Here is a 20797-nt window from a genome sequence, read left to right on the forward strand (position 1 = left end):
TCTTGAAATCATGTCAGTTATAAATGATTGGGAATGTAGCTAATTTAAAACAAGTTTGAGGAGAAACTTGTATATTTCTTGTATATTTCAAATTGAAATATAAAACTTGTATACTTATATTTATATATAAACTTGTATATAATTATATATAATTAGAATATTATAATTAGCTCTGGTAGAGATAAAGTATTGGAGAGAGAGGAAAATGAGGTAAGATCAATTAATGCTTCTTCAGGCATATAACTGAGGAGTTGTGACCTTGTAGAAAATGGATGTATCTATGAATTATCCCTCAGCTGGTCAGAGATTAAGGTATAGAATATGTCTGGAAATTCCCTGGTGGTCCAGTGGGTAGGACTCCAAGGTTTCACTGCTGAGGGCGCAGGTTTAATCGCTGGTCAGGGAACTAAGATCCCACAAGCCGCAGCTCGGCCAAAAAAAAAAAAAGAAAAGGAAAAGATATGGAATGTATCATATTCCAGGTAAAGATACTGCCCCTCGTCTTACCCTTCCAATAACGTCAAATGCATAGTCTGATAATGATGTAATATCATATAGTAACCATTGTAATCTATTGTCTTACCTTGATTGTTATTTTTAATAATATTTTGGATTCTTTACATTTTACAAAGCATTGTTGATGCCTGTATTTCATGCCCCTAAAGTATATGTGTTTTTCCCCCCACACTTTTACTTTTCTAAAATTGAGGTGTACCATACAAAGACTGTCAAAACAAGCTGCCTGGCCCCCAGGGAGAGGAAGTGGTTGGCACTGCCTGATCATGTTCATATTTGTCTGGGTAGAGACGAGCTCCGATTGTAACCTTGGTGGGGTTAATTACATTATGAGAGCAACATGTTAGATTCTACTTCATAGTTTTGTTACTCATTTTCATTTAAAATATTTTCTAAGAGATTGCGTCGTGGTAAGAGGCAGTGTAACATACAAGTTATCACCCTGGTTCTGCAGCTAGATTTCCTGAATCAGAGCCCAGGCCCACCCCTCACTGGCCCTGTGACATGGGCTGTCTGCTTACACTCTCTAAAATGGGAAAGTGGGACACCTACCTCACTGGGTCGCTGTGAAGGTGACAGTGAGTTAATCTCACTGGCATTTTTCACAGTGCCTGCCATGTACTCCTTTATTCAGCAAATATATGTGGAGTCCCTACTATGCTGCAGGGTTGCTCTGCCTGCCAGAGAGATGGAGATGGATTAGGTAACTAAGATATGTTTGGAGCTCACTTTTAGTGTCTCCAAAGAAACAAATCATGTTGGATGATGATAATTGCCATGAAGACAAACAGGGGAGGGGGAGTGATTGGAAGGGAGCTGCTCTCATGTGAGTGGTCAGAGAAGACTCCTTGGAGGAGGTGATATTGAGCTGAGACTTCAGTTGTGAGATGGAGCCAACCATGAGCAGATGTGAGGGAGGAGGGCTTTCCAGGCACAGAACTTGCAGAGCACCAAGGATCGCAGTAGAAAGTGAGGTCAGAGTCTTGAGCAGAGCCCAAGCATTTGACCAGGTGACGGGGTTGGGATTTTATTCTGAGGACAGGGTCAAGTCAACCAGAGGGATCTAAGCAGGAGAGTTTCTTATGGTTAAATTACCATTTTGAATGACAGTGTGGGCAGTTGGAAAAGCACATGGAGGGAGGTCTTTGATGGTAGTGGGGTAACCCAAAGAGAACTGATGGTGGCTTGGGCCAGAGCAGTAGTGATGGGGATGGAGAGAAGCAGATGACACAACCTTTGTGTGTTTGAGAAACCAAAACAGTTCAGCGTGGCTGGGCCCGCGGGAGGGGTGACTGGTAGTTGGCAATAACCACCGTTGGAATTCCACAGACTTTCTCTGATTTACATCTAGGTCCTTTATGGATGAAAATCTGCTACGCTGGTCAAAGAGCCAAGTTACATCATTGGTTAGTTGCTCAAAGCCAATAAGGAACATAATAAACGTTTGATTATGTACATGTGTCAGCAGAGGGAATTTAACGTGGGGAATTAGTTCCCTAAGAGGTGGGAGAGGCTGAGAAGCCACCCCATGGAGGGTGATACATCCCAGAGGCTAGCAGCAGCAGGGAGCCACAATCGCCATTTCAAAGGGAAGAAGCAGTGTTGCTGGAGCCCAAGGGCCCGGATCACTGGGAGCAGCCTGGAATCACCCAGGCCTCTGCTAGAGAAGCTTAAGCTAAGAAAGAGAGGCATCTTCCTCCAGACTTGCCCTCTGCCCTCCTCGGCAGAGACAGAGGGGGGATATCCCCTAGGCTTTCTGTCTCCCAGCAGTGATCCCAAAGGCTGAACCGAGCGGGAAACCCCCCAGAACCACAGCCTGTGAGGGACCAAGGGATGGGGGGATCTACTGCACTGTAGAGCAGAGCAGGGGAAGGGCAAGAGATGCATCTGAGGGCAAACAGCGTGGGTGGGTGGATAGGGGGATTGGGGTCATTGGGAGCTGGGGCGCTATGGCAGTGTGGACAGAGGCCCAGAAAAGGGGCGTGGTTGGAGGTGAGCTTGGAAAGATAAATAGGGGCTAAATCACGCAGGGCCTTATATGCATTTGTGCAGTTTGGAATTTATCCTCAGATCATTCAGCAGTCACTGAAAACAGATCAGATGTGTGATTTAGAAAAACATTCTCCAGCTACAATGTGAATGACTTAAAGAGGTACAGTCCTGGAAGTAAGGATCTCAGAACATTTCTGCAGTGACCTAGATCATTATATTGCCTGTAATTTATCTGGAAACACTTCAGCGCTCACCTTGCCCATGAGCCAAAAGTATCTGTTAACCTCGGAGTGTGGCTAACTGACTGATGAACGCCTTTAACCAGGAATGAACACTTTTGGAGGGGAAGTAGTTAGCATATGAAAGACACTAACCAGCCACTACAGATTCCTCCATTTACAACTATTTGACCTGCCCTGGAGGATTGGATAATTAGTATAGGGAATGATAGAAATAAATTTTCATTCTTGAAATGAGCAGTGTTAAAATAGATGGATCGGCCTTCTTGAAGGATGCAGGAACCCCGCCAACCCAGCCTTGAAACCCTTCAGAGGGGCCCTGGTCTGATGAAACTGTGTTCCCATGATTCCCTGAGGATTTTCTTACCAGGCTAGATCCTGACACTACAGTACTGTCATATGTGTCTCTGGAGTGCCGTTCATCAGGGCAAATTTAGGGGGCCTCGGGGGCAGAGACCGGAGCTCCACCAACCCCACAGGCAGGCAGAATGGCAGTTTCTATCCCTGTGTGCTGATAAATGCTTGTGTGTGGGGCAGTGTCCAAGATGAGACTAACTTTCATAGTTACACTTCTGTCCATGAGTGTATGCTCTCCCCTACTTCACTTGCAGGAAGGGGGACCCCTTCCAGGGCCTGAGAGTGGGCTCTTGTCTAACACTCAGAAATGAATTGTCTGAGGAGACACACGGGCTGACAAAGCAAGAGACTTGACCGGGACAGGGCGCCCAGGAGGAGAGCAGCAGCGTAAGGGAACCCAGGAGGACCGCTCTGCCATGTGGCTCGCAGTCTCAGGTTTTGTGGTGATGGGGTTAGTTTCTGGGTTGTCTCTGGCCAGTCATCTTGCTTGGCCCATATTTGGTCTGACTCAGGGTCCTTCCTGATGGTTCATGCATCTCTCAGCCAAGATGGATTCCAGCGAGAAGGATTCTGGGAGGTTGGCAGGACATATTATGGGCTGGTGTCTCCTCCCTCCTTTTGGCCCCTCCCGAATTCTCCTGGTTAGTTTTCGGCGGCAGCAGCACTGTGTTCCTTATCGGGACCTCTTGTTGCGAGACAGTTCATGCAAGTGGTTTGTGTCTTGTCTGGCCAATGCGGGCGGTTTCGGTCAATGGTTCCCTAACACTTCTAACCACTGTGAAAGAAAAATAATTCACTGGACAGTTGGGGAGATCATTTTATTTCGGCTATTGCAATAGGGAGAACTTTCATTCACGAGGAAATTTTCAAAGAAAAGGAAGAAAGCCTGGGGTTTTATAAAGGCAAGTGAACAGGGAATCATCTACTTTGGGATTCTTGAGGAAGGATGGAGACCAGACTTATCTTGGACTATGCAGGGCAGGGTGGTCCTTTGAAGTTTTGTGGAAGATGAAAGGGTAGGCAAATTTTCAAAAATAAAAGTGAGGTGCTTTCTTAACCATTCCAGTTTTCCAAGAGCACAGCCTTTCACTGTCACCACTGAAGGCCAAACATGACATTGGCTTTGGTCATTTTGCAACACAAGGAAGAAATGATCTCGGCCCATAGGGAGGGTGAGGCAGTGGAGAAGGAGAGGAGTGGATGGAACTGAAGGATATTTAGGTGATGGAACCGAGGGGACTTGATCATTGATGAGTTGAATGAGAGTCAAAGGTCCCGTGGAAGTTTCTGGCTTAGGAAATGGGTAACTGGCAATGCCATTTCCTAAAACACCAAACATGGACATGGAACAGATTTGGGAGGAAATAATGTTGAGTTCAATTTGAGTCTTTATTGAGGTCTAGAACGTTCGCCTACCATGTGGTGTCTGACACACAGATGCCTCCTAAGCATTTGCAAAGGAATCGTAACCCCGAAGCTGAGCGTGGAAATTAGTAACAGACCAAGGATCACTGACCTTTCCCATTTTATAACAAAATACATAGCTTAGAATTCATCTTTCCTGCCAAAACATGTTAACAGCACTGAAGGTGTCAAGAGCTTAATGAAGTTAATCGGTGATTTCCAAAAAGAAAAAGTCAACCCAGAATATTCGCACAATTGAAAATCATGCAAAAATGTAAAACGTAGATTTCCCCCTTAGAAGAGTAAATGGAATCTCTCAATGTCCTTCAGTTTTGCCTCCTGCGGCCCAGCTCCTCCAGCAGTCTCTATCCTTTGCGCTCTCTCTCCTCCAGCTGACAACATGCATCCATTCCTGGGATGCTGAGAGAGAAAATCAGCCTACTTTCCCTACATGAAAACAAAAACTCATTTCTCCCATGAAACGTGCAATTCCTGTAGAACCAGCTGTATGACAAAACTTGAAAACACAAGCGATTCAGCCTGAGGGTCTGACAGAGGAATTATAGGCTCAGACTCATTAGCTAATTACAATAAGTCACATCAGCTGTTACTTTAAAAAAAAATGTATTGCCTGTTGAATGAGATCCTTGAGAACATCAGCATCTGATTTTCTGAATGATAATACAACGTGCTGGTGTTTTCGGTTGTGTCAGTAGGCAATGTGTGGTGAGGAGTTAAAGCAATTTTTGGTGCAGGAAAAAGGCACCTGGACTGAGGGTCAGGAACTTTGCATTTAGTCCCAACTGTAACTAGCCAGCTTCATGGCCTTGTGCATGAAACTTAACCTTGAGGATTTAGTTTCCTTGTCTCCAAAAGATAGACTTTCAATTTCATAGTCCTAAGAAATCAGATTATTCTAGTCCAGTCTTCACACATTAAAAAGGGAGAAGCTGAATAATTTCACATTTATGTGAATTTATGTTTGATATTTGTGCAGAATTAAGGAGATCTGTTGGTGATGGCTATATTAATGTAAGCACACATGTCCATATATATTTTGACAAAAGTTAATTATGGAAAATATATGAGTGTTTGAGGGTGACTGTGGACAGGAGAGACTGGGTATCACTCATCAATCTTCATGTTCTGAGTTGTATGCTTTTACCATCTGTCATGACACTTTCCATCAATGGGAGAACCCCCCAAGCCTCCTTCCTCTTGACTTCCTGGAGCTTCATCCCACACCTCCAGGTGGAAGATTCCAAACTTGGAATCCCTAGACCCTTCCTCACTCTGTAGTTACTTAGCTACATCTGGGCTGGAAAATGGAAGCACAAAGAGAAAAAAGAATTTTAAAAAAAGGCAATGGAACAGGATATCCAAGAACTGTGGGACAGCTACAGAAGGGGTAACATATGTGTAATGTGAGCACAAGTGGGAGAAAAAAGAGAAAGTTGCAGAAGAAATATTAAAAGCAATAATGACTGATAATTAATGTCAGACACCAAACCACAGTTCCAGGAAGCTCAGAGGATGCACAAAAAACCAAAACCTAAGCATATCGTATTCAAACCTCAGAAAATCAAATATAAAGAAAAAAATCTTGAAAGAAGCCGGAGAATAAAATGCCTTACCTATAGAGCAGCAATGATAAGAATTACATCTGACTTTTCCTTGAAAATCATGCAGGCAAGAACAGATTGGAGTGAAATTAATAAAGTGTTGAGAGAAAAACAAAGACAAAAGCAAAAAACAACCAACTAGGTTTCTGTACCCTGAGAAATGATCATTCAAAAGGGAAGGACACATAAAGACTTTCTCGGATGAACAAAAATTGAAGGGATTTGTTGTCAGTAGACCTGGGTTGCAAGAAATGTTAAAAGGAGTTCTTCAGAGGGAAGGAAAATGACATCAGAAACTGGGATCTGCATGAAGAAAGGAAAAGCATCGGAGAAGGTATAGGTGAAGGTAAAATACAAACTTTAACTTTCTTATTGTAAGAAGTTGAGTTGAAGAGTTCTTTATGTATTTTGGATAACTGTCCTTTTCCAGATATGTGTTTTGCAAATATTTTCTCCCAGTCTGTAGCTTGTCTTCTCATTCCCATCACAGTGTGTTTAGCAGAGCAGTTTTCATTTTATGTCGTCTAGCTTACAGATTATTTCTCTCATGGGTGGTGCCTTTGGTGTTGTATTGAAAAGTCATCACCATACCCTAAGTCATCTAGGTTTCCTCCTGTTATCTTCTAGGGGTTTTACAGTCATGCATTTTCACATGAACTCCCACTAGAGTTCACAACTCTCATGAACGTCCAGCCTGAGCCTCTAGCAATTCCTCAGTCACAGCTCAGGCTCTCCTCCTCCAGGACTGGTTCCCGCGGCTGCCCCCGCTTATGGGTTTCTGCTCTGATTAGTTTTGATTCTGTCTGTCCTCCTCTCTGTCTCTAATTGGGGGGACAGTGGTTTGCCCTGTGACTTGACTTGTTTGATGGACCTAAAAGGAGTTTTTGATCTATCAGTTTGTTCAGTTTTTTTTTACCTGTAGTTAGGATGGAGTGATGACTTCCTAGCTCCTTACATGCCAGACCAGAGACTGAAAGAGTCCACATGGTTATTTTTAAGCTGCAGTCTTTAACATTCATTTTATTTAAAGATATGTAAATTCATCTGACATAATGATGACCAGTGAGAAGAACACCTAGGTTACGATCCAAAGAGCTGAGCTTCTCTGCCATACTCCGTCTGAATCAGGACTGACCACCTCGCTGTTCAGGTCTGCTAACAAGACATGGAGCAGATCGAGTTCCTTCACTTTTTTAGATATAAGGCATTTTGAACATTTGGTTCAGACTCTGGATAGAGACCCTCTCCAGCTAAAGATGCCCATCTGTCGTGGACCTGCTGGACCTGGGAATGGGTGTACACATCATCTAGAAGATCATCTGTAATTCCATCTCTAAGTCTTTATGACTAATTCCAATTTTCTAGCTATGTGTGAACTCCATACTCACAGTTATTTCAGGATAAGTAAAATACCACAAAATGAGTACTAATAAAAATATTTATTGAGCACATAGTATGCCATAGTCTTTTGTATGGAGTATCATTTTGGTCCTCACCATAGATTTAGGAGGGAGGCAAGCACGATGGTCCCTATTTCACAGGATATGTTCAATACTGATTATGTGCCAGGACTCGTGCTGAGCGGATCCTCCTAACAACCCCACCAGGGTTTGCATTAGAGTTAGCTACTAATTTATCATGCCGATCAGGACACTTTTCAGAGTTGAAAGAACTTACTACTAATAATTAGACCTGACAACAAGCATAAATAGGTATTCTCAATGGCAAACTGGGACATATGGCCCCTTTAGTTATCATCCTTCTTTTATAGAGGAGAAAACTGAGACAAGAGAAGCAAAGTAGCTTTCTGGTGGCTATATTCGAGTATGCCGGTTAGATTTGATTCCAGGAATATTGAACTCCAGAGCCAACATTTAATCACAGCATGCTGGGATAGACCTGTGAATGGCATCTGTGGTGAATTTCCCAAGTGTCTATCCTCAAATATCCTTCTAGTTTGTGTCATCAATCTGCCCTTTAAAGGTGAATTCCCCTGTATTTGACTATGTACTAGCATCAGTGACTTTAGAGATAAACTAATGCAAGCTTCAGGATCTATGAAAACGAGGATTATGCTTCACTGGAAATGCTCACAATAGCAGATTTTTTTTTTCAAGAAGGAGAGCCTAATTACCTTTCGAAATTCCAAAAATGTCAAATTGATTACGGTGTATGCTTTTTTTATAACATCACATGCACCGGAGTTATTTTGGGATAATGAGCAATTTTAATCTTGCTTAATAAAAGCTATTCACAGGGCACTTTAGGAGGAGCCCTGCATATAAGTAGTTTTACTAAACCACTTTCCCCCTTCACTGGCATTTATTCAAGAGTATGCAAATTCTTCTAAAACCCGGCAGCTAAATTTAGAAATCAGAAGGGCAGAGCTCTGGACTTGAGTAAATTTTCTGTTTTTTAAGAATGTAGCTGATAAAAAGAAAGTAAAACTGAATTTTGAATCTCACAGATGATCTATGTGTTAATAAAAAGCAGAGATGTGCTGAGTTTTAAATTTGAATTCAGGCTTACAAGTTACATTAAATTTTAAGAAGATTTATTTAAATGCTTTCAGTCAATATGATGAAATAATTATTGAAAGATACTTTCAGAGAAAAAATGCTTAAGGAACCTTTTCTTAAGGAACATTTTGTTTAACTTTCCAAGCAAAAAGGTATAGGAAATTTTTATGGCAATACTCTAGTCATGAAAGTCAGTTGAAAATACGCATCTTATATAAGGAGATTTCTCTTGCTGGCCAACTAGTAAGAACTTATAGAATGATACAGGCAAGATCATTCAAGAGACTGAGGCATTCATGGACTTGGTCTTTGAGATGAAGAAAAGCGGGCTCACTCCAAAGTTTCCATGGCTTAAACAAATCTTCTAGAAGTATTCTCTGCACACTCTCTGCTCTAGCCCTTCACTTGGAAATCCTGCCACTATCAGTGTTCAGACTCTTACCAATAGAAGGAGGTTTATGAAATGAGATCAGTGGAGGTTCAGATGTATCGAGTTTGATGGAGGCCTCTGGAACATAATTTTCTCTTGGGACTTTAATTATCCTCCGTTCTGCCAAAGGTTTCTGCCTCTTCCAAACAGTAAAGAGATAAATGTCCAGTCAATCAATATAGGAGAATAAGGGGATTTATCTGTGACTTCCTGTTCTGTAGTCTGTCTGCTCTTAGGGAACTTATCTTGGTTACCTTGTCTGATCATTTAAGATGTTAGGATTTTCCTCCTTACTACTCCCAATTTTTTTTTTTTCTGTTTCTCTATCTATCTGGATTGCAAGAGACAATTTTATAGTTTCTTAAGGAGTCATGCTTACATTCAATGCCCTCTTGACCACCTTCATTCACTAAACAAGTACTTAGGTATGTCTGCTGTGGCACAGGCTCTCTGACCCTGGTGAACAAAAAGCATCCCTGCTGTCAAGAAGCTCAGTCTTCCACCTCCTTCCTTTCTTTTCTTTTTCTTTTTTTAGTTTTTTAAAAATTTTATTTATTTATTTTTAATTAATTAATTTTGTTCTGGCCACGCCGCAAAGCTTGTGGGATCTTAGTTCCCCGACCAGGGATCAAACCTGTGTCCTCAGCAGAGAAAGTATCGAGTCCTAACACTGGACTGTCAGGGAATTCCGTGTCTTAATTTCTTAAAACACGTGAGATTCCTCAGCAACCTTTTCCCCCAGACTCACCCTTTTAATGTGACCTCCCACCCACCATTATCCAGAGGGAAATAAAATGAAAAAGTCAGGAGAGAATGGTCAAACCAGTGAGTATATATATATTTTTCCTTCCTGGTCTAGAAACTGGTGATGATAGTATTACCTACAGTACAAAACTGAGATTACATGAGATCAGCCTTGTAAACACTCTCTGTGTGCTTGTCACATAGCTAGTACTCAATCAAGATTTTTCACCATGATCCAGAGAAAAAAGTCCAGTCTTAACGCCGTGTGTCTTTAGGGATAAAAGAAAAATAAAGGGGAAAACCCCCTCCAATTTATTTAAATGAACATCAACAATCATTACCATATAAGATCTGTAGAATGCATTTTGATGTTCTTTGAGAGGGAAATCCAGCAGAGAAAAGATGGGCGAACTAACTGTCAGGTCTGTCTGTTTCTTTAATTTTCAATATAATTGTTGTTATTGTTTTCACTTATGAAAGGAAGCAGGCTCTTTATAGAAAAATACAGAAAATCAAGGAAAAAAAATAAACCGTCATATAATCTTCCAAAGACAAAACGCTGCTGATGTCTGGTGTGCTCATTTCAGACTCTTTCCCTCTGTAGGTTCTAAACAGGGTGGCTACCTCAGTTGCCAGCCCAGGAAGCACCATCCACATAAACCGCTGCTCCATCGACCCTCGGGGACTGTGCAATAAAGCTGCATCACATATCACAGAGAACGTGTATCTGTACACATGGGCATTTTGTCTTTTCTCATAACTGTGAAAACTGCCTATACGATACTACATTTTACTTAATGTGATATTGTATTTTACAAGTTGTAAGAACTGCTTCAAAAACATTTTTCAGAAACCAAATAATATTCCTTTAAGTGGTTGTGTGAAATCACATTTCACCATTACATAATTTTTTGAACTTTGGCGTGTTTCCAAATTCCTGCTATGAGTGATAATACCATTGCAGTGAACATTTTTTGTGTAGAAAGCTTTCCTCTATATTTTGGGATGTCTTTAGCACAAAAGGTAAAAAACATTGTGTGGCTTATATTACCAGATTGCTCTTCAAAAGCATTGTGTCTATTTATATATCTCCTTCCAAAGGGGTATGGAGGCTTCGTATCAGTAAATCCCAGTGTTTTCTTAAAGTCAACACTTACTTTAGCTTTTACCTAATATTTTAAAGCAAATCTGGCTTGTCATCCCAGCACAAACAAGGAAATCTGCGGAGAAAAATAGTGCTGGGCACAGTACATGTGGCTTGAAGTGAAAACCCAAAGGAGTAAAAAACCCTGGTAAAAAGAATGTATTTCACTTGGCCAACTTGTCTCCTGTATTTGAAGGTCACACATTTGTAGATACAAAGAGAAAAATAAATGAATAGCATTTTTCCCCATTGTTAATATTACTAAGACTTATTTACAAACACAAGCCTGCCTGTATTTGACAAACTTTTCTATGCTATTTTAGAACACGGGGGACAAATTCTAGGAGAGGCTATAACGGCAGGCGTAAGTCAGCGGTGCAGTTTACACCCCTGCTACTCCAAGTGTGGTCAGGAAAGCAGAAGCATCAGCATCATCTGGGAGCTGATAAGAAATGGATAAATTGGGAGTTTGGGATTGACATGTACACACTACTGTATATAAAATAGATAACCAACAAGGACCTACTGTACAGCACAGGGAACTCTGCTCAATGTTCTGTAATAACCTAAATGGGAAAAGAACTTGAAAAAGAATAGATACATGTATATATACAACTGAATCACTTTGCTGTACACCTGAAACTGACACAACATTGTTAACTAACTATACTCCAATATAAAATAAAAATAAAAGAAATGCAAAAATCTCAGGTCCCATGCAGACATACAGAATCAGAATCTACATATTAACAAGATCCCCAGGTGATTCATATGCATGTTGAAGCTTGAGAAACACTGTTTGTATGTCCTAGGGGAATGAAGCCCCAGTTCAGGAGTAACAAAAATGTGTTTGGAAATGACCTGAAATATTCAAGTTCTCACTGTGCCCTGGGTCAGGTGTCCTCGGAGCTAATCCCACAGGATCACGGATAAAATTATAGAAGCCTGTATGTATCACATTATGTTGGGATTGTTTTCTTGTTTGTATTTTTACTTGTTTTTATTTGTACTCAGTAACTTTTGAAGGGTGTTGCTAAATGAGAGTACTGTAAACTAAGCACTCTTTTTGCAGGGAAATGAGCTACATTTTTTCTTTGCTTCCAAAGGCTACTTGGAGAAAAAGTACAGTGAAAATTCCATTGGTAAATCTGTTTTTAAGAGGGATATATATTTCTCCAACTAAAACAGATCTGCCTTCAGACTCCGCTTCCTTTTGGTTACAACACAGTTAAATCTTATGCTAAATCACTAGCGAAATTGACTTTTGTTAATATTCTATTTCATACTTTAACGTCTTATTTGACAGGTGTGGTTGAGTTACTGGCAAGCATCTAATTTATGTCAAATCTAATATTATTTTCCTAGAGTGGAAGTTTTGCTTGTCTTGTCTCAGTCCTAAGGTAATTTTTTTCTTCTCTTTTTCAGAAGAAGATGAATTGTGAAAGCAAAGTTGAATAACATATGTTAAAAGTTGTGAGAAGTAAAACGTATCACACTTATTTTAAAATACTTGAAAATATATATACATATATTTATCCCAGAGATGACTTAAACATGGCTGAATGTTAACTAAACATTAAATGTTAAAAATTCCAAGTGTTATACTCTAACCAAAAGCAACTTTTCTGAGTAATTTGAGATGGGAGGAAAATGGAACGGAAGCTTTTGCAGGAGAATATCTTTGCTCAGACCCGGTTCAAATTTGTCACCTCATTTAATTCTGTTACTATTTCCATAGCCCTGAAACCTCAGGAGCACATGCAGTTCTTTTTTTCTGGAGCCCTCAGATGTGGTATCTAGCTGAGGTGGCGGGCAGCAGCGTTGGTAAAATGGAAGAGGAAAGCACTCAGGAAACCACGGAAGGCAACTGATGTTAATTGAGCATCTACTAATTGTCAACAATGTATAGCCACGTCACAGGCATTGCTGTATCAGAACCCTCAATAACTGTGTATTATTGTCTCTTTTCACAGATCAGATGATTAAGTGTTAGAGAAGTAAATAGCCATAAATGTACACATTTGAAGGGGTAAAATCTAGAATTTAAAAAAAAAAAACAACAGATGCATCTGCTTGATTCCAAAGCTCATGTTTCTCGACTGCAGTGCTGCAAAAATGATACCACCTTTAACATCAGATGTCTCTGGCATCTCTGTTAGTAACTTGGGAATGAAAAAAGGTGTATTTATTGTATTTTTAAATACAGTAAATAGGAATAACTACCATGGCAGGGGATTCATCCTTGGGCTTATCTCTTGAAAAATCCTCAGGCTCCCTGGTGTCAGTCAACATTTCCAGACTTCTAGACTGCAGAAAACTTTCTGCTCTACCTTAGCTTAACCAAATTAGTATTATTTATGATTTTATTTTTTACTGGACTAGTTTTACCTTTCTAAAGGATTCGTCTATCCCAAGGAAGCTTCCAATAAATTTTAGCTTCTGTCTGCTCTCTGAAGTGGGCTATTACAAGTATTCACTGACTTTGTTCCAGTTGCCAAAACCCTACCTTGGAGGATGGCGTTCTTAGCCAACGTAGCTTAGGATCTGATGGATTAGAGGCCACTGGAATTCCTAAGGAGATGCCACAGAATGTGGAGGGGTCGCTGTTTTATTTGTCATTGCTTGGAAATTTGTCCTCTAGTAAATAGCACCTATTTAACCCTTTTTCAAACAAAGGGCTGGTGGTATTAAGGCGTGATCTATTTACAGCTTTACAGATTTGGGGTTACATTAGGAAATCTTATCATTGCCAAGACAACCCTCCCTAAGCACCATTCTCAGCTAGGAAATACTTGTTTTCAAGCCTTTAGAACCCACTTAAATCTAACGGGATAAACGTGTACTTGGTCCACTAGGGATTGGTTCTGCTACCTTTTTTAAAGTCATCAAAACAGGATTTCCAAAGTGTGATTATCTAACCAGTCCTCCAAACAAGGTCAATGTTTCACTTCTTTTGCTTTAGTTTAAACCAGGGTTGTTCTCAGATGAAGTTTACTTGACTTCAGACCAGGTTTTTGCATAAATGCCTTTCAAACACCATAAAGTGTACCCTCTACACTTCTGAACCATCTCAAGAAGGCAAGCTCATTGCAGAGAATGAGGTCAGTCTGCACCCACTTTACAAATGGAGAAATCCCACCTTAGGTTAGATTCAATAACTGGAGTTCAAGAATGTGCCTCAAAAACTCAGATTAATGGAAGAGTCGGTCTCAATTTCACAGATACTTTACTAGTCCCTTTCAGGTTTTATTTCTATTCCCTTGAGTATTTTGAATGTAATTAATGGTTAACCTTGGCCAAATTACTGAACTTCTTTAAGCTCTGGTTTCGTCATTGGTAAAAGAGGGATAATAATTGTAGTACCTCATAAATTTATCATCACAGTTAAATGAGGTAATCTGTATAAAGTGCTTACCTCAGTGCCTCGAACAAACTCAGCAGCTGAGAGATGTCAGCTCTTACCTTCCCCTTTGATACTGCGGGTCATGCTCAGTTGAAAAAAAACACAGTTTTTGTTGTTTAATTTCACTGAAGTTAACGTTATTCTCAGCTTGTCCCCAGGACTGCGGTTTTGTTCACAAACGTGTCTCAGTGTCAGAATCACCCCTTCGCTCTTCAGAATACACATTCCTTGCCTTAGCCTTCCTGACTTGGTGCCTCTGAGCTTCTGCACGAGGGCCTGAGAATCTGGGGTTTTTACATTCCTCGGGGATTCTAATGATTGCCAGGGTGGAGAACTACTTTTCTACAAGGTAGGAGGTGCTTACTCATCCTTGTTCCCGCAGTGCCACCAGAAATTCAGGTAGGAACAGGGCAAGGGGAGTTTAGGCATCACCTTTCCCTCTCTCTACTTAAAATTGGTGATATTTCACCTCAGAGTACTCAAGTGTGTGTGCATAACCTCTCCCTGCCTTGGAGCAGCCAGGCTGGACGTGGCCTATAAGAGGCAATGCCCCAGATGCCCAGATTCTGAAGGTAGACTGGGTCTGGTCACACTGATTTCTAGGGCTTTGAATGAATGTTCAGTTACCTGCAAATGCCAGAGAGGGGCATTTTAGGAATTCTCTCCTCATAATTCTTGATAGCTTTCTCTTACTTTGCATTTGGAAAATGGGGGTAAACAAGACTCCCTGCTCACGGAGCGAGGTTGAAGATTGGAGGGTCATGCACTCCGTGCTCAGGCCCTGGGACCTCCCAGGCAGCTGTAGGTACTTTTAAGATGACAAACATCCCCTAAAATGGTTGTGGCATACATTTCGGGTAATTGATAGACATGTTACATATTGTTTTTAATGTAAATACTTCTCTTTATTTCATGCTCTGCATTCCCGGGAAGCCCCATAGCGAAGCATTGCACTTTCCCAGTCAATCCCATTCTTCCCAGAGGCTCTCTCTTCCGCTTTCTGCAGCCCTTTCTCTCCTGTTTGTCTTTTCAATCTTCCTTAAACCCTGGGACAGTCTCCCCCTGCCACGCCCCCACCCCAGCCCTCCCTCGTTCCCTCTCACTATGGTCAAATGACAGTTTGGCTGGTCTTCAAGTCCTGTAAGAGTTGGCCCTGGTCTCCTGACGAGAGAAATAGGGGAAGGGGTACGAGACTCCGCACCCCAAAGGGGCTTTTTCTACAAAGTCAGCTGTGCCTTCAGGGTTAAAGGAATGATGTTTTTTCCAGGTGTTAAACTTTGACTTTTTCTCATAAGGTTGATAGTCTTTTGTCATTGCCTTCAAAATGCTGCGAACGTTTTCTCTCTGGCCTTGGAGTTGTCTTGGTTATTAATTCAAAAAATTATAAATTTCTTGATCACCTGTTGTATCAAAAGCATGACTTATAGTGCATCTGTCTCCTCTCCTCCTTGGGGACACCATATGTCCATTTTTGGCTTCTACTCTCCTTTCTAAACACAAAAGTGGAAAGGTTGGGCTTTATTCAGTGAGTATCTTTTATGTCAGTAAAGTATATCTGTCCCTCTGTCGCAATCTCACTTGCCTCTCCTTCACTCGTTTATCTTCCTTACTTGAAATGTCTCATTTATTCTAACCGTTTTTGCAATAGTGCTTTTAAGTAACACCTTGCACTCTTAAAAAAGTACACGTATAGTTTATAATCTATCTTGGCCTCTTTAGTGTTGAACCTACAAACAGAAAACATTCTTTCTCTTTCGCCTGCTATCAATAGGTTATTTGTACATTGTTGTAGAAAAGTTTACTGCATCACATTTTCTCTATCCTAATAAAGCCATGACATTGCATATGTTTAAATTACATATGTTGCCAGACTGAGAAAGATGAATACTGCATGGTATCGTTTATATGTGGAATCTAGAAAAGAAAAAGTCAAATTCATAGAAATAGGGATTAAAAAGTGGAGGCCAGGTGCTGGGGCTGGGGGAAGTAGGGAGAGGTTGGTAAAAGGATACAAACTTTCAATTGTACCGTGAACAATTCTGAGGATCTAACTTATAACATGGTGACTGTGGTTGATAGCAATGTTGTGTAATATAACATGGTGACTGTAGTTGATAACACTGTTATGTGATTGAAATTTGCTAAGACAGTAACTTAAATGTTCTTACCAAAAAAAAAAAAAGAAGATAAATATATGAGGTGATGGATGTAACTAGTTACTTAACTAGTGGGAATCCTTCCACAATGTATACATGTATCAAATCACCATCATGTGCACTTTAAATATCTTACAATTTTATTTGTCAGTTATAGCACAATAAAGCTGAAAAAAGTACTTATGTGTTTCTTATTTGTGACCCTCATTGTATTTCTCACGATCTGCAGGCCTGGAGACAGCTCATCCTTGGAGGTGGACCGCAGGAGCAGTCTGCAGTGTGGAGGGAAGCAAGGAGAAGGTGTCACAGGAACCAGGGTGAGTACTGGTCCCTTCTCCAAGCACTCACCTACACCAGCCGGAGCCTACATGTCATCACTGGCCACCACCAGTGATACCCCGTAGGGTGCTACTGGTTTGAACGGGAGGGCATTTACTTCTGAAGAGGGTGAGCACGAAGGCCGGTGACAGAAGGAGACTTTTGAGGTAGGGCTTGAGGGTTACCCAGGATTCTGCCGGGTAAGGCCCGGTGGGAGGAGGACTTGATCAGAGGTTGGTTTCTGATGGGAGTGACCTCTGGGGATTGCCCCTGTATGGGAGGATCATTTCTGCCTTTGGTGTATGGGCTGTGGCTATAATTTCATAGATTAGGATCTCCTTTGGAAATTCCCTGCCTTTAGGGAACAATGGATGGATAGCATCATCTATGGCACAGAGGGGGAAAAAAAAATCACTGAAATCAATGCAGCAGTTGGATTTCTTTTTGGTATTTCTAGTATTAATTAAAATAGATAAAATCAATTATCTGTGAAAATAGGAGGGTGTTAAAATTTGGAAAGCCACCATTTTACAGAAAACTGAGTTCCAGAAATGGAAAAAGTGGGGGAAACTAACATCTGTGTGCCAAGTCCCATGCAAGGGGTTTCACATAGTTAATTTACGCCTTCCCTGTGGTGTATTTGCAGCATCATCTCCTAGGTGAGAAAACTGGGGCCCAGGGAAGCGTAATGACGTCACCTACACAAACACCTGGGTAGCTGGCAAAGCCAGGGCCAGAACAGATGTGTCTTGTTTTGTTTCTATTTCCAATGATCTTCCCACCACACCATACAGAGATAGGTCAGCTTTGTGCTAAGTTGGTCACAAGTTGGTGTTTTCAGATTCACAACTAATGCATTAGTTGGTTAGTTCTAAATATAGATGGGTATTGCCTGAATTTTGAATACAATGAAAAATGTCTATTTTGCGGGGAGTGGGAAGGAGGAATTATCAGGATCTCTCAGGGTTCAAGAGAGACATCAGCAACTTCCACTCTTTTGACCCTCCGGGTATATTAAAACAGGAAGATATACCAACAGAGTGTTGTACAAACTGTGGGCCATTTTCCATGCTTACATTTAGCAAATTAGTAATTTCAAAAAACAAAATGAAGTATATTATGCTATTTATAAGTTAGCCCAAGACTTATGAAAATATTGACTTTGCATGCACTGGAGGAGATATTTATGTGTGTGTGTGTGTGTGTGTGTGTGTGTGTGTGTGTGTGTGTGTACAGAGAGAGAGAGAGAGAGAGTCTGTTAATGGGATGAGTTTTAAAGAACATCTTCTTTCAACTTGGTCACTGTATCAGTGACTAGATAAACAGGTTCATTTGGAGATAAAATCACACATCTAAATGTGAGACCTAGACTAAATGACCCTCCCTGCTGCTCAGTGATAGGCCCCTTATCAGCATTCTTTCAAGGTCCTGCCCTGTTTAGGAAACCCCCAAATCCTCACTGGCCGCTCCGTGTGAGAGTGGGTGTCTGCTGGGACCACGTGGCTTGACGTTGGCGGGAGCTGCTGGCATCTACTGAGTTTGCTCTGACTGTTATCTGTTCTGCTTTCAGCCTCCTTCCAGGTCATGCTATCACACCTCTGCGTAATTCGTGGTGACCCTAATGTCCTTGCTTTGCTATCAGCGTCTTGATTGCCCTCTCTCCACTATCTCTGACAGCACAGCAGTGCTGATAGGAAAGGGAGAGAGAGCTTAGCAGATCTGGGGGATGCGCCCCAGCCCACAGTGGGCCAGGCAGCTGGGCAGCCTCTGGCACACAGACTCCCCCAACCCCGACTCCCCCCAGCCCAGGTCCGGCTCCGGCCCACTGCAGCCCTCACCTCCCGCCCCACGGCTGTGGACAGGCTCCACGGCAGGCAGTAGATCTGGAATATCATTCCTTCCAGGGAGAGCCTGTGTGGATCAAGCCCCCGGCCCTTAGCAGGCTGCTATGTAGGGATTCCAAAACTGCCTGTCTGCAGCCCCGGGGACGCTGTAAAAGCACAGCAGACTCCTCTCCAGATCCCGGAGCTCAGTGGATAAAGCTGAGCGAGGTGAAGCCCGGAGTCCCTTGGGGAGTGGCATGCCATCTGCCCTCTATTTGGGACCAGAGAGCCGTGCAAGTGGACTACAGGGTGCTAACGGTGTGTTAATAAACAGTCGTGGAAGATGAAAGCGTTCCACTCTGCCTCTAATAACTCCCAGCCCCGGGCTGCATGGGCATAAGCTGCCTGGGAAGGCCACCCTCCCGGGCCAGCAGCAAGTCAGCCATACTGATAGTCAGTAGGGAATTTCAAATGGCCAAACATAAAGTTGCTTTTAATATCCCTCTTTTTCATGGCAATCTGATGTGCCCAGTATCTCTGTTTAAACACTTGCAGATTTAGATGGACTTGCCTCTTCCGGGCTCCTGTGAATAACCTCCATCACTCTGCTTGCCCCTTCCCCGGGGTATACTTGTTTGCAGAGCCTCTGTGTCTAAGGCCAAGTGCCTGATCTTCCTTACGCTGTCCTCCAATAGAGGCAGGCCAGCTGCAGGGCCCCTGCCATTGGCCTAACTCGGTGCAGGGGGCCAGGAGGGTATGAGGCCAGATTGGACCAGACTGGACTGCCCAGCACAGCCCACCCTGCAGCGAGCACAGCCATGCACCAGCCTGCAGGCGGGCCTCCAGCTGCCTTTGTTTTCAGCGTGATTCTTGCACGCTCATCCCTACATGATGCACTGATGGGGTTGGAATGGGCATTTGGCAGAAAGCAGTGGCATCTGTCAGCTCTGTTTCACCAAGACTCCAGCTCAGAACCAGGCCCCTGGTCGTGTGTTTCCTCCCATTGACCATCCAGGTTATTGATGGCTCTGTTCTGCAGAAATGGGGGGGTGAAGCTTGGTAGCTCCCCAGGCTCTGTTTTTGAGTCAATCTCTACTAGCCAAACTAAGTTCCTAGTAGTACAGAACAGATTAGAACATTCGCAGGAGAAAAAGAAAAACCACACTAACAGATACCCCCCTCCAGACCACACAATGCAAAGGGCAGAGGGAGATAGATGCTATAGCAGCGTGTCATTGAGACTTCACAGGGGGTTACAGACTCCCCTCCCCACACTGTCCATGGACCAGTAAGACCCCAGGAGAAGGACGAGGGGTCTAGAGGAAACTTCACCTGTGTTGGTGTTGGACCCTGATCTGCCCAAGTAGGTACAACTTGCTTGCTCTGAAGCATTCTACATCACAATCCTATGTCAGCCCACCTCTCTACCGCCATCACCCTAGGGCTGGTCTCCTGAGTTCCAATCCATTTCCTAAAATAGAGTTCTAATCCTGTCAAGCAAATCTGACACTCTCACCTCCCTGACTGGTCCCCCCCCCGCCCCCCCCCACACGCACGCACACACGCACACGCACGCACACACGGTGCTTAATTTCCCAGTGTTTCAAATACCTTAATTTAACAAAGTTATCCTTACCTGGCCATTGCCAACTTTGCCTGTCAGCTTTGCTCACTTTCTCTCTCAGTTGGGCCCAGGTGTTTTTAGTTTTGGGGTTTGTTTGTTTTTTTCGCCCTTAGATGTAGTGAAGTCTTTCTGTTGTTCACACTTCTGGGTTTCTATTTGCTCTTCTGTATTTCTGGAAGGCTTCCTCTTTCTCTTCATCTAATTAACTACTGTTTATCCCCTGGATTCTAAATGCCACATCCTATTTGAATCCCTCTCTTCTGTGCTTTCATAATGCCCAGGCATCCTTATCACAACATCTCACTTTGTTGTGACTGCTTATTTTACAGCAGTCTTGCCTGCTCTGAGAGCTGTGAGCCGGGGTCAGCATTCACCTTGTTGCCACTGTCTTCCCAGCGCCTAGTATTATGCTTGCAAACCCTGGGTACGCAGTGAATATTGATTGCATGGATGGTGGGCTGAATGAGAGAATGAAGAACTGGCGGGTCTTTGTTTCTCAGCTGGAC

The 20797-nt window shown here is 42.4% G+C and overlaps 1 long non-coding RNA gene across 2 annotated transcripts in view; it reads left to right on the forward strand.

The window, feature by feature from the left end:
• LOC125965335 (uncharacterized) overlaps positions 1-16843 on the forward strand; it is an 87642-nt gene extending 70799 nt beyond the window's left edge. Inside the window, exon 3 of one of the 2 annotated variants that reach the window (XR_007479095.1) lies at positions 16756-16843. This is a non-coding gene — a long non-coding RNA (uncharacterized LOC125965335). Of the gene's footprint in view, positions 1-10427; positions 10527-16755 lie in introns of those variants that run through there. The other variant, XR_007479094.1, reaches the window with a different exon arrangement.
• The last annotated feature ends 3954 nt before the right edge of the window (positions 16844-20797 follow it).

This window comes from Orcinus orca, chromosome 9 (genome assembly GCF_937001465.1).
Source record: "Orcinus orca chromosome 9, mOrcOrc1.1, whole genome shotgun sequence".
NCBI lineage: Eukaryota > Metazoa > Chordata > Mammalia > Artiodactyla > Delphinidae > Orcinus > Orcinus orca.